This window comes from Chenopodium album, chromosome 8 (genome assembly GCF_948465745.1).
Source record: "Chenopodium album chromosome 8, dcCheAlbu1.1, whole genome shotgun sequence".
Classification (NCBI taxonomy): domain Eukaryota; kingdom Viridiplantae; phylum Streptophyta; class Magnoliopsida; order Caryophyllales; family Amaranthaceae; genus Chenopodium; species Chenopodium album.
In genome coordinates this window covers 31,783,931-31,797,845 of record NC_137841.1, presented here as the reverse complement: position 1 = coordinate 31,797,845, position 13,915 = coordinate 31,783,931, and positions in this window count along the sequence as shown.

Below are 13,915 nucleotides of genomic sequence, written 5' to 3'. Positions count from 1 at the left end.
GCTCAACGAGAATAGAAATCGGGTATAGAACAAATGGGTAAAAGCTCGTTGGATTCTGATTTTCAGTACGAATATGAACCGTGAAATCGTGGCCTAACGATCCTTAGACCTTTTAAATTTAAAGCTAGTGGTGTCAGATAAGTTACCAAAGGGATAACTGTCTTGTGGCAGCCAAGCGTTCATAGCGACGTTTCTTATTGATCCTTCTATGTCAGCTCTTCTAATTATTGTGAATCAGAATTCACCAAGTGTTGGATTGTTCACCCACCAATAGGGAACGTGAGCTTGATTTAGGCCGTCGTGAGATAGGTTAGTTTTATCCTACTGATGACAGTGTCACAACGACAATTCAACCTAGTACGAGAGGAACCGTTTATTCACACAATTGGTCATCGCTATTGGTTAAAAAGCCAGTGGTGCGAAGCTACCATGTGTTCGATTAGGAATGAACACCAATAAGTAAGAATCCGGGCTAGAAGGGACGCACGCGCCTTTCGCTCGATTGCCGCCCTACAGAATGGGTTTCAGCCCCAAAGGGCACGTGTCGTAGGCTAAGCTCGCACGGTGGATGCGCCGTGAGAGCCGCCTTGAAGTACAATTACTACCGAGCGGCGGGTTAAACCCTTTGTAGACGACTTAAATATGTGATAGGTTATTGTAAGTGGCAGTGTGGCCTTGTTTCCACGATCCACTGAGATTCAGCCCTATATCACTTTGATTTGTCCCTCCCCCAACCTTATTTCCTAAAAACACCTATTATTTTGGAAAATGAGGTTAGTAATGCATCTCGTATGCTATAAAATGCTAAGTATAGGATTAAGACAAGTCACAAAGCCTAAGTGTTGGGATGTTTGATGGTACAAGGGGCCGTGTGGCATGTGCACAAGACATGTGCACCCGAGGACAAGGGCATACCGGGTTCCGGGCACTATTTACGACTCCCAAAGCCCTAATGACATGACGAATTAAATTGTTCTAGGCACTATTTATGACTTCCAAAGCGTTTTGGGAACCCTTGAAAGTACTTGGACGCATAATATCAACGGGTGAAAAAATGATATACCGAAGCAAAATATGAAGCATATAATACACGAAATCAGAGCGATTTAGGAGCTGTCGGGACTCGGTGTCGGAATTTCACCTAAAAATCATGGGATGAATCCCGTTGTCATATAATATTGTTTTGACCCAATATTAGAGGTGTGTACGACAAAGAGTAAATTGACTGTTTTAAGGCAAATTTGATGGTTCCACCCACCCAATTGGACTCTCGGAGGGTATTAGGGGCCATGGTAAACATCTAGGAAATTTTTATTTTCAGGCGAAAAATGGTAAAAAACTTCCGAAATTGAAGGCTATTATCCATGCTTTTTGAAGAATTTTTAAGGTTTCGGGGCCCGGTGACAAAATGTCTTGAGACTCTATGTGATACATCTTAGGATCATATAATGCCGTTTGGAACCATATTTGACCATTATTTGTTGTCATAAATGTCCGTGGTAAGCTTTAGTTCACGAAATCAGAGTAAGTTCGAACAAGTAAATTAACCGTTTAAAGGCATATAGGTTGGTTGCACCCACCCAAATAGACTCCTGGGTGTATTAGGGTCCTGATAAGCATCTTTACAATATTTATTTCTGGGTCAAAATAAGTGGAAAATTAACAAAATTGAAGGCTATAATACACGATTTTCGGATCAATTTTTGACTTAGTTGTCAAGTTTACGAATGAACAAAAACTTAGTTGTTCATTTGTCTAAAGAAAAAACATTTCTTTTCTTTAATCATTCATCAAATCAACAAGCATTTCTATAATAATTTGTGAAATAAGCAACCATTTGTTTGCTCATTTTTTAAATGAGCAATCATTAGTTTGCTCATTTGTCAAATATGCAAATAATTAGTAACTCATTTGTATAATAAGCAAACATTTCTTTGATCATTTGGAAAATGTGAAATCAATTTTTTGATCAATTCACTAGTAGAAAATATCAAAAAGGCACCCCCTAATTGGCACCGGTTCAGTCCAAACCGGTGCCAAAAATGGGCTACAAAATTGATGGGGAGGCTAAACCAGAATAAAAGGCACCAGTTCACTTCAAACCGGTGGCAAAAACATAAAGGCCACCGCTTTGAACCGGTGCCTTTGTGAACCGCCATTTTCAGTATTAAAAAAAAAAAAAAAAAAAAAAAAGCGGTTGTTGTTCAATTGATCTATTTCTTCCTCCTCTAAATCTAATTCATTCCACAACAACCACCGTCACAACGACCACAGTCACAACGACCACCTCCGGCCCCCTTTCTCTTTCTTTCTCGATCTCCTTCTCTTTCTTTCTCGATCTCCTTCTCCCTGAGGCAGCAATCAACAACCTAGTAATTTTCAACTTGCACCACCACCAAGACCACCACATGCAACACCAATTCGAGGTTATTCGGTTTTTTTTTCTGGGTTTTTGTTTTAATCGGCTTTTTAATCGATTATTTTTTTTATGTTAATCATTTGAATTCGGTTTTTTATATTTTTTTATTTTATGGGTTTTTTTTTTTTTTAATCCAAGGTTTTATTTTATGTGTTCGGTTTTTTTTTTAAATTTTCGGTTGTTAATTCTGGGTTTGTTTTTTTTTTTGGGTTGTTAATCCTGGGTTCGTTTTATTTTCGTTTTTTTTTTATTTTTTGGGTTGTTAATTCTGGGTTTTATTTTCTAGGTTCGTTTTTTTTTTCGGTTGTTAATTCGTTTTTTTTTTTTTAAATTCTGGGTTTTTTTTTTAATCGATTTTTTTTTTTTAATTTAAGCGACTTTATTTTGTTTTTGATTTTTATTTTCTGAGTTTTATTATTGATTTTTATTTTTTATTTTCTGGGTTTTAATCGGTTTTTTATTTTTATTTTAATCGGTTTTTGTTTTTTTTTTCTGGGTTTATTCGATTTGTTTTTTTTTTCTGGGTTTATTCGATTTCAATTTTTTTCGTTTTCTGGGTTTATTCGAATACTGGGTTTTCAAGTTTTTTTTCGATTTCAATTTTTTTTCTAGGTTTGAATTTTTGGGATTAAATTTCTGGGTTTTTTTTTAAGCTTGATTATATTAATCGATTTTTTTTTTGTTCTAATTGGTGCAGGTATGTTATTTAGATCTGAAATTGAAGAAACAAGATACAAGAAAATCAATTTAGATGTGAATGGGTTTTCTTTTTTTTATTAATATTGTAATTTTTTTTTAATTTATATTGTAATTTTTTTTCGTACTTATATGTTGTAATCGAACTATTTTATTGATGTATATTGTAATTTTTTTTTTATTATATACTGTAAATATTCGATGATATTGATTGTCTGATTGATATTGGATTTATGTTTTGATGTGGTTATTAATTTAGTCTATTTAATTTTTAAGTGGATAAAACAAAAAAACAAAAAAAAATAAAAAATTTAGGCACTTTTGGCACCGGTTTGAACCGGTGCCTTTTTAAACCACTTATTGGCACCCCCCACATTGGCACCGGTTCAAACCGGTGCCTTAGGCCGGGTTTGAACCGGTGCCAAATTCATTTTTTCACGTAGTGATTGGAAAATGAGCAATCACCTTTTCGCACATTTAGCAAATGAGCAAATACATAGTTGTTCATTTGTCAAATGAGCAAATACTTAATTACTAATTTAATAACAAACAAACACATCTTTATTCGTTTATTAAATGAGCAAATTATTAGTTACTCATTTGTAAAATAAACAAACATTTCTTAAATCATTTGGCAAATGAGCAATCCATTTTTTGCTCATGTAGCAAATGAGCAAATAGTTTGATGTGCAAATACTTAGTCTCCAATATAATAGATGAATAAAAACGTTAGTTGCTTATTTGTCAAATGAGCAAAAATTTAGTTGCTCATTAATTAAATGAGCAAACATTTCTTTAATCATTCATTAAATCAACAAGCATTTCTTTACCCATTTGTGAAATAAAAAAACATTTGTCAAAAAAGGAAACATTTCTTTGATCATTTGGCAAATGAACAATCAATTTTTTCTCATTTAACAAATGTGCAAATGGTTAGTTGTTCATTCGTCAAATGAGCAAATATTTTTGTATCATTTGGGAAATGAGAAAATGGTAAAATGTTCATTTGTTAAATGAGCAAATACTTAGATGCTCATTTTTCAAATGAGGAAATACTTAATTTTAAATTTAACAAATGAGCAAAAATTTAGTTGTTCATTTGTCAAAGGTGAAAACATTTCTTTTCTTTTATTATTCATTGAATTAACCAGCATTTTTTTTTTTTGCTTAACTATGAAATTAGCAACAACTAGTTAGCTCATTTGTCAAATACGCATATAATTAGTTATTCATTTGTAAAATAAGCAAAAATTTCTTTGATCATTTGGAAAATGAGCAATCAATTTTTTAATCCTTTGGGAAATGAACAACCACCTATTCGCTCATTTGGCACATCAGCAAATACTTAGTTTCTCATTTTGCAAACGAGCAAATACTTAATTGCAAATTTAACAATGAACAAACCCTTCTTTATTCGTTTATCAAAGGAGCAAATCATTAATTACTCATTTGTAAAATATACTAACATTTCTTTGACCATTTGGCAAATAAGTAATCCATTTTTTGCTCACACTACTACAAATTAGGCCTAAGGAACCACTCCAAAGGCACCATAGATATCAATAATCTTGTAACTCTTGTTTCATAAATAAAGAAACCGTATACGTGAGATATCCGGTTTCTTGGGTAAAAAATAAGAAACCAATTATTACTAAAATCTTGTTTCTTAGACAAAGAAACATTATATGTGAGGTGTCTGGTTTCTTAGGTAAAAAATAAGAAACCAAATATCACCATGATCCGGTTTCTTAGATTAATTCATTGAATATTCAAACATTAACAAATAAATAAATAAAAACCTAAGGGCTTGTTTGGCATCATTTTTGGTTTTCAGTTTTCTGATTTTTTTAAAACCAAAAACAGGAAACAAGAAAAAGGTGTTTCCACTTTTCTGTTGTCAGTTTTCAAAATTATCATGATTTTAATAAGTCTATATATATTTTGATTCATTATGTGACATATATAATACACTTTTAAACAACAAAAAACCAAAAAACAGAAAACCACAACGATGCCAAACGAACCCTAAGTTATTCACATATACCCCCCCTTACTAATATATCTCCTAAAAAAACTAACCTTAATCATTTATAGTAACACATGGGTTTTTCTTCACTCCCCCTTTCTCATCTTTATTATTTATGTCATGATTACTCAACTCTATCTCACCTTCTTGTAGCACCATCATATTCGAAAAGCATTGTCAAATCGGGTAATTCCCAGTTTCTCTTCTTGAGAAACAAGGAGCATTTCTCATGGGGGTAATTTGGTCTGTTTTTGCTGGGATATGAGGGTATAACTTACATTTTCATATGACTGCATATTTTCATTGACAAAAGCCGTTAAGTTTTAGTTTTGACGGAATGTTAAGTGTTTTAATTTGTAATTTTTACCCCCTTTATAGTTATCCCCTTGAGAGTTACCTACTCCCTATCAGAGGTCATCTCTGTTCGCAAAGGTGGACAGCCCAAAGCGGTGCCGTTTGCGGCGGTGATGCAGACTTCGTATGTAGGAGCTTCAATGGAGGAGGGAAAAAGCTCACAAGTGTCTAACACCTATCCATAAGGGGTTAAACATACCCTTACTTTCAATATTTTCTTTAGGGATTTTCGTTAAATTCCGGCGGCGAAGCCGCCATTCAATGGAGAAATTCGAGCTTTGGCGGCGAAGCTTCAATGGAGGACGGTCACCCTTACCCTTGGGGTTGACCATGCCGTAAATTTTACCCTTTCTTATAGGGTTATTAATTTGATTTTGGCGGCGATGATGGTGGTTGTCGTCGGTACGGTGTTGGTGTTTGTTGTCGGCCTTGTCGGTGGAGGTGAAAGACGAAAGAGGAAGGTGATGGTATTGTGGGTGGAGGGGAAAGACGAACTTCATATCTGGAATACTCCAGCGACACGACCAACACAACAATTTCGTTGGACTTCTCTGACTGATCCTCCGATCAGATTTGTTGGTTCGCTCCGATGACATTGAGAAATAACCTTGAATATGAATGATGAATAACAATAATTTTGACAAATTGTTGAACAAACGCTGTTAACTTCACCGTCTAATGTTGCCTACACTGGTCCACCTCACCAGATCAGTGGAACCCACAGCCAGCAAATGTTCAGATTAATATACTATTTGTTTACAATTCCCAAAGCGTTTTTATTACACAATTGTCACTAGAGAAACATTTCTTGTTTCTCAAGAAGAGCAACTGGGGCGCCCCCTTGCCAAATCATCAACTTATCTGTGGATTTTTCGGTAAGTCACTATTAATCTCTAGATTTGGTAGAATTTTCAAACTTAATTTGACGATTGTGAAATTAAATTAATAAAACCATTCAATTGACATTGTGAATTTCATCTTAATTTGACAATTGTACTGTCCGCTTCAATAGTGAAGTTATATTCATAAAACCAAGGATTTAAAAATGTTCAATTACGTAGCATTTAATTTAATTGTTCTTAGGCATTTTTTTTTTTTTTTTAAATTATTCATATACTTCAAGATCCATAAAATTAGAACCGAAAAGTTCAGTTATGAGAATTTTGCCCAATTGTTTTATGAAAAACTTATGATGATACAGATATTCCAATTCTATTATCAAATTTGATACCTTTGAATTCATAAATTTCATGTACTACATTAATTTAGTTATTCAATTTCTGTAATGATAATTTTTTTTTTTTTTTTTTTTTTGTTTTGCAGTAAATACATTAAATCTGACTAAGTCATTTCAACAAATATTATATGCAGTTGAAGAAACATGAAAGTGGGGAGTGAAGGTGCTTAATTGCATGAATCTGGTCAAGTTTAGTGTTAATTTAAAGTTCCCTTGTATACATTTGGAATTGTTGTAATACATTTGAGGTTCATTTGTATACTTTAACAGAGTACTTTACAAATTTATTGTGTATATCATATGTATATATTAATATATACATATATTACATTTTTTTGTACTCTGATCCCTATATTTAAGAATTACTTCACTACTGTAATTCATATCTTTTTAGTTAGATAAATCTATAAAATTTCGTACATTTTAAATTTTTTATACATGTGGAGCGTTAATCATGGGCAATGCAACAACCTTGCAATTTATTTTCATTATTTTTTTAAAATAATAAATGAAAGAGATTGCACATCTCTAATAGCAGGTTTCATAAATCGTATCTAAGAAACCAGTGATTCAAAAGCACTGATGCCATCATCGTCCCAGCTCTCATGCTTCCAAAGTGATTAGGACGGTCAGGGAGTGTTACCTCTCAGACGTCAAGCCGACTTTCTACTGCAGCCGGCCAACAGAAGGAGCCAATAGACCTTAATAACGTCAAGGACCCTAATTCGCCCCCTCCAGCCGCAAAGAAAAGAAAAACTTAACAGTTGGTGGAGGTGAAGAAGGAGAAGAAATAGCAATCAATAATTAGGGAACTGTAGACACCCAAATGTGTCTCCCCAAAACCTAACCTAGTGATGAATACTTTTCACGTCATTTGATTTTCGAAATAATGTGAAAGTGTGAAAAGTCTAATGATGTGGATTTTTTTATTAAAATATTTCTCTTTTTTCTTTTCTTACTCTTTTTTATGAAAAATATCTAGTCCAATTTGGTTTGGTCAGTGATAAGGGTTCAATAATAGTGTAGTTTGATTGGGCTCAAAAAGCGCTTTCCAATGATATATTATTATCCCATTTCCGATGAATTATGAGGAAGATATAAATTAAATTAAATTAAGTCCAAAGATTTTTAATGCGGCCTAATGATCTAGAGGAGGGCCTATTAATTATTCCAAAAGTTATTAGGATTGATTTTAGTCTTCTAGATAATAAGGTTAGGATTTATAATTATATTTTTTAAGATGTTTTATTTAGAATAAAATATATTAAATCAAATTTTAAATTTTCTTGGACGCATAATTACCTGTAACCTTCCCTTTCTAAAAATTCCTTGCTCATTAGTTCGAGGCACACCTAGCCAAGTTCGAAGTTGCCTTCGCCCTAGACTTGAAAGATTTGATATTTCTGAGGGTTTGGTCCCAAATCTCTATTTCAATTATTTAATTTAATTGTTTGTTTATTATTTTTCCTTGAAGTTACTAACGCGTGTATTTTGTTATAAGAAAGAGGTACGAGGCATTGAAGTAAGTACTTTAATGGTTTAATTAATCTTTTGATATAGAAATCATGCTTATATTATTTTGTAGATTCCTAGTTCATGTTAGGATGTTTTTATTGCTTCTTAGTAACATGGTTAGGGTAATAACTAAGATTTCTAATATCAAGTATGTTGATTATGAACCTTCTTATTTATTTCCTAATATCATGTTAGGGTTAAGGCTTAATCTTTAATGCTTAGTGACATGGTAGGGTTTGTTATTAATCTTGTTAGTATCATGCATAAGATCTTGCTACTATTATTAAGCTTTGATATGATTTTTATTATGATTATAATTATTATTGTTATGATGATTATTATTATGTTGATTGATGTATATTATTGTTATTGTTTGATCACGCCTTTCATGAATGTTTAAAGAGTATTTGTACTTGGAATCACGCTTAATAAGATAATTAATAATCTTGTTTAGGCTAATAGGATTGTAGTTTAAGTGATTGCCAATAATAGATTTATTTATGCATTAATATTCAACCAACATAGATAAACAGGTTTAGGGTAAATCTATTGATTGTATGTTAGTCAGAATGCGCACATGAATACGAGAGAATAAAGTAGAGGCCTATTTTTTGGGCAGGTTCAATCTCTTTTAGGTTGGATTTCTACCTTCATCCCCGAACTTCCAGTCATGGTTCCAAACCTATTGGAGTTAACCATCTCCTAAATCGTTAAGGGGTGTCACCTTCACCCTGTAAACGGTTTACAAGTACCTAAAACTTGTTGGCGACTTTTTTACTCTAGCTTCCTTCCCTTTGGACGCTACATGCTTAAGTGTATGATCACAGTGGGGCTCAAGTGTTGGATGGCTTGAAATATTCCCTACAGTTTTTTGGCGAATCTACTAGGGAGGATTTCTATTTTAATTCCTAAAATTTATTTTGGCAATGATTTAGAATGAGTGGATGAGACTCGAAAAGCTCTAAGTATTTCATGTGTTTCATTTTGATTAACATTATTGGCATAAGCATAAAAAGGTCCTTATTGGAAAGACCATCCGTAATGAGTCAAAAACATAGGATTTTTTACGTAGCAATCTAGAAAAATATCTTTCACAACTAAAGCCGAAATAATGCTACAAAAAAAACTGGAAATTTCAAGAAAAGAAAGCTGCCGAGGCATGTAGGAATTAGCAATGAGAAAACAGTGTCAGTGCCAAACGATGGCGTTGTCGCCTTGCGACAAGCTTGTCGTCTATGAAAGTGCCAGAAGCTGGCGGCGACGCTATTTTCTTCCGCTAAATTCTTCCACTAACGAGACAGAAATCTACCTTGTTTCAACTAGTTTTCTAGTACTTTTTGCTCGGTTTTACTTCGTGATTGAGTTTTCCTTTTTTTCTGAAACCCATATGTGTTCTCTATATGGCCATAACCCTCAGGGAATTCACGCTCTATCTACCCAATCAAACGCTCCTGGCAATGAAGGGTACATCCGAGTTTGTTGAATTCACCAAACCATGAAGCGAATTTAACTCGCGGGGTCCCATCCACACGCGCAAACCCTTCCAAAGGTATGGCTTTCACACGGTTCATCTGGACTCACAACCATGGACCCTCTTTGACTAACCCATATCCTGAACTTTAGAGAACTAGAGCCATGGTTAGGTTGCAAACTCATTACATCATATCGTGACTATATGACTACTTGTGCGTTACTTGTTATGCATATTTTATGTGTTTTTTTTTCCTAACTGTTTGTTTGACTTGTGAATGAGTTAAATAAATAAATTAATAACTTAAGGAATGTGATAATTTAATTAATTAGTTAATTAATAAATTGATCAAACTTAACTTAGTACGACTTTTGGGCTAGTCCCTTTAGAGAAAAATACTAGAAACAGTCCCAGATCGATGTTCCAAAATGGCGGAGAGATTTGGACTGTGGTGCCACACGCTAGTGATTGGTGCCAGGAGATGATCTCGTTGTCTGATGCTTACCCTTGGCGATTGGCGACAGTACTATCGTCTGACGACAGCTTGTATTTTTGCTCGAGTCTTCACGACGAATTAGTCTAATTGATTTGCTGAAACGGTTTAATCAGTTTATTAATGGCACTAATCATGTTCAGTCTTTAATTGAGTCTAGGCACATAGTCCCTTGGTCTCACACAAGAGTCAAAGTATGACACTCACATTCACTATTAAAGCACACACATAATATGTCACATTTTGACCATGTTTACAGAGTCTTCTATGCGCGTATTTTCCGTCATTTTTTTTAGGGGGGTAAGTCGGATATTAATCCTCCAATTAAAACATACTTTTTTAAACCCTTGCTTAGCCTTCAAAAATTCACCCTAATTTTGCTTTTTTTGTTTTTAAAATAAACAAAGTTAAAGTCAAATTTGTGTCAAGTAATTAAAACAAATAAATGGACAAGGAACTTCATCCGCAGAAGTTCAATGACAATGACATCCCTAAGTTAAAGGCAATGGATAATCCTTACTTCCACTAAAGGGCATTCAAGACAATAATGAACATTAAGGGGATAGATAAGAAAATTTTTCATACATTGTTTTCTTTATCACTCAAAACTGTTTGTCAACAATGGTTCTTTTCCCTTGACAAAGATAAAACCTCTACTTGGGATGTCATTGTAAATGCGTTTTATTGATAGATGCATGTGTAATATTCAAGTTGAAACTGATCATAGGGAACTTGAGATACTTAATAAAAAAAAAAAAAGAGAATGAAGGTTTCACTTCTATCTTTAATAAGTGGAGGGAAACCTCTGCTAAGATTTTTGAGGTACCTACTAAAAAGGAATCTGTGAAATTGTTCATAAAGAATCTCAAGGGAAAATATTCTAAACATCTCAAGTATCAAAGCAACTTGAATACCTTTAAGGCCGTCTATGACATGGAATAAATATTGAAGACGACCTTGCAAATAAAAAAGCTGCTAACACTTACTCCAATAGTGGCTGGACAGAAAAGAAGAACGACAATCCTTCTTCATCCAAAACTACCCACTTAAACATTGTGAGCACCTTTAATCTGAATGAAGTCCTTGCTTGCTATGAACAATCAAGGACAAAATAAACCATTTAGGAGAAACTTTACTCCTATTGGTATGAGTTATGACACTGCATTTGACCGTCTTCATGCAAAAGGTCTTATAACTCCTATTGGACCATTTGGGGATCCACTAGTCGAAAAGAGAATGACTAATTGGAACCCCAATGCACACTGCAAATGCCATCAAGGCAAGGGTCATCTTACTGGGAATTGCTGGAAGCTAAAGAAAGCTATCTAGGACTTGATCGACAACAATAAACTCCCAGTGCCTCCTGTAAGCAATAAGCCAAGCATCAACAATGCACCACTTTTTGATTCGTTGGCCATCTCTGATGAGGAAAATTCTGTTGATCCCTCAACCTTGATTAAACAAGTTAAAGAAACTCATGCCCTTAAAGAATAAAAAGTATTCTTCAACGCCATGAGTGAACCGTCCCCAATGCAACAACCGCCCACTAAGGAAGATATATTGCTTCTCGTATATTCGGTAGAGAAATTCGTAGGCATGTGTAGGAGAATCCTTTAACGCACAGAACAGGAACGAAATAAACACGTCAACAAAGAGGAAACACCAACTACGAAAAAACTATTCTCTCTTCAAGTACTTGAAACACCTAAAAGGAGCCACAGGACCAACACTCCAATTGGGACCACCTATGAAAATATGTTCTAAATGCTCTCCGGGAGTGGCAAAATCAAACCTTTCGAACCGAGACCATTTGAATCCCTAAAGAAGACGTATAGATTTTATTGTCCATATCATCAGTCAGGGGGACATACAACAGAAAACTGTTTTAAATTTAGGGATTAAATTCAGAAACTGAAGATGATAAAAATATAATTTAAATTCCACAAGAGAAAGATGCCACTATTAATGGAATTTAGGACAGTGACGAATAGAGTGATAACTTTGATCCTTCCAAACTTACCACTACAACCAGAAAAGGACCAATGTTCGAAGAAACGTCTGAGTCAGAGTCCGAGTCAGAGTCTTCCCCTATCGAGTCTTCTAAGTCTTTAGTTGTAGCACCCCCTCCTAGCTCTTCTTTTTTAGCGTCTTCCTCTAGAATAGTTAATAATAAGTCCAAACGGACATAACTTTATTTGATGTAATGGTTTCTGAATTCAATAACATGTCTTCTTTTGCTTACTCCTCGTGTCATTCTTTAACTCAAGATGATGAGCATTTCTTAACTAACAATGAAAGTGACAAAGAAATAATAAAAGCAATGGAAACACTTGATAATAAAACACCGGTAATTGAGGATACTGAAACGGTTGACATCTAAAAAGATCCAACCATTAAAGAGAAGTTAAAATCGGACTAAAACTTAATAAAGATGAAAGAACCGATTTTATTAATCTAATAAAAGAATTCATCGATGTATTCGCTTGGTCATATGAAGATATGCACGGCATTAATAGAGAAATATCTCAACACACAATTCCATTAATTCTAGGAATGAAACCTGTAAAACAAAAGTTACGTCGAATGAAACCCGACGTAGCTCTTAAAATAAAAGAAGTACAAACAGAAATAACAACAGGTTAATCAAGGTATCCAAATACCCAGAATGGGTCCAAATGTAGTCCCAGTTCCAAAGAAGGATGGAAGGGTACGAATGTGTGTCGACTATCGAGATCTATATAAAGAAAGTCTAAAGGACGACTTCCCTTTACCACACATCGATATTCTAGTAGATAATACAACAAACCACACACTTCTCTCATTTATGAATGGATACGCAGGGTATAATCAGATCCTCATGGTAGAATAAGACATGGAGAAGATAACGCTCATAACACCTTATGGCACTTACTGTTACACGGTGATGCCATTCGGGTTGAAAAATGTGGGTGCCACTCACCAATGAGCAGCAACTGCTTTACTCCATGACATGATGCATAAGGAAGTCAAAGTCTATGTAGATGACATGATTGTGAAATCAAAAGATCGACCAGGCATTTGGTAGCTCTAGGAAAATTCAATATGAGGTTGAATCCATCCAAGTGTGCTTTTGGAATCACCTCAGGAAAACTCTTGAGATACGTCATTAGCTTTAGAGGAATAGAGATAGACCCTACCAAGATCAAAGCAATCATGCCAATGCCACTACACAAAACCGAAAAGCAAATTTGAGGACTCATTGGCCGGTTACAATGCATAAGTAGGTTCATATCTAAATTAACAACTATATGTAAACCAATATTCAAGAAGCTTAAAAAGAATGTGCCGGTAATATGGGACGACGAGTGTCAAAAACCCTTTGAGAAGGTCAAAACCTATCTCAAGCTTTTTTTAAAAAAAATTGTTCATATACTTAAAGATCCATAAAAATAGATCCGAAAAGTTAAGTTATGAGAATTTTGCCAAATAGTTTTATGAAAAGGCAAAAGCTAATTGGCGCCCCGGGGGCGCTAGATAAGAGCAATATTTGATGCATTAGCTTTCTCACATTTATTACTATTGTATTAAATATTTCTTTTTGTCCCAAAAAAAAAATACTCTGAGTACTATGTGAAATGTGAATACAAACCAAAATTAATTACTGCCATAACTCTCCTTAATTCATGGAAGATAAAAAAAACAATTATTTTACATGTATATCATTG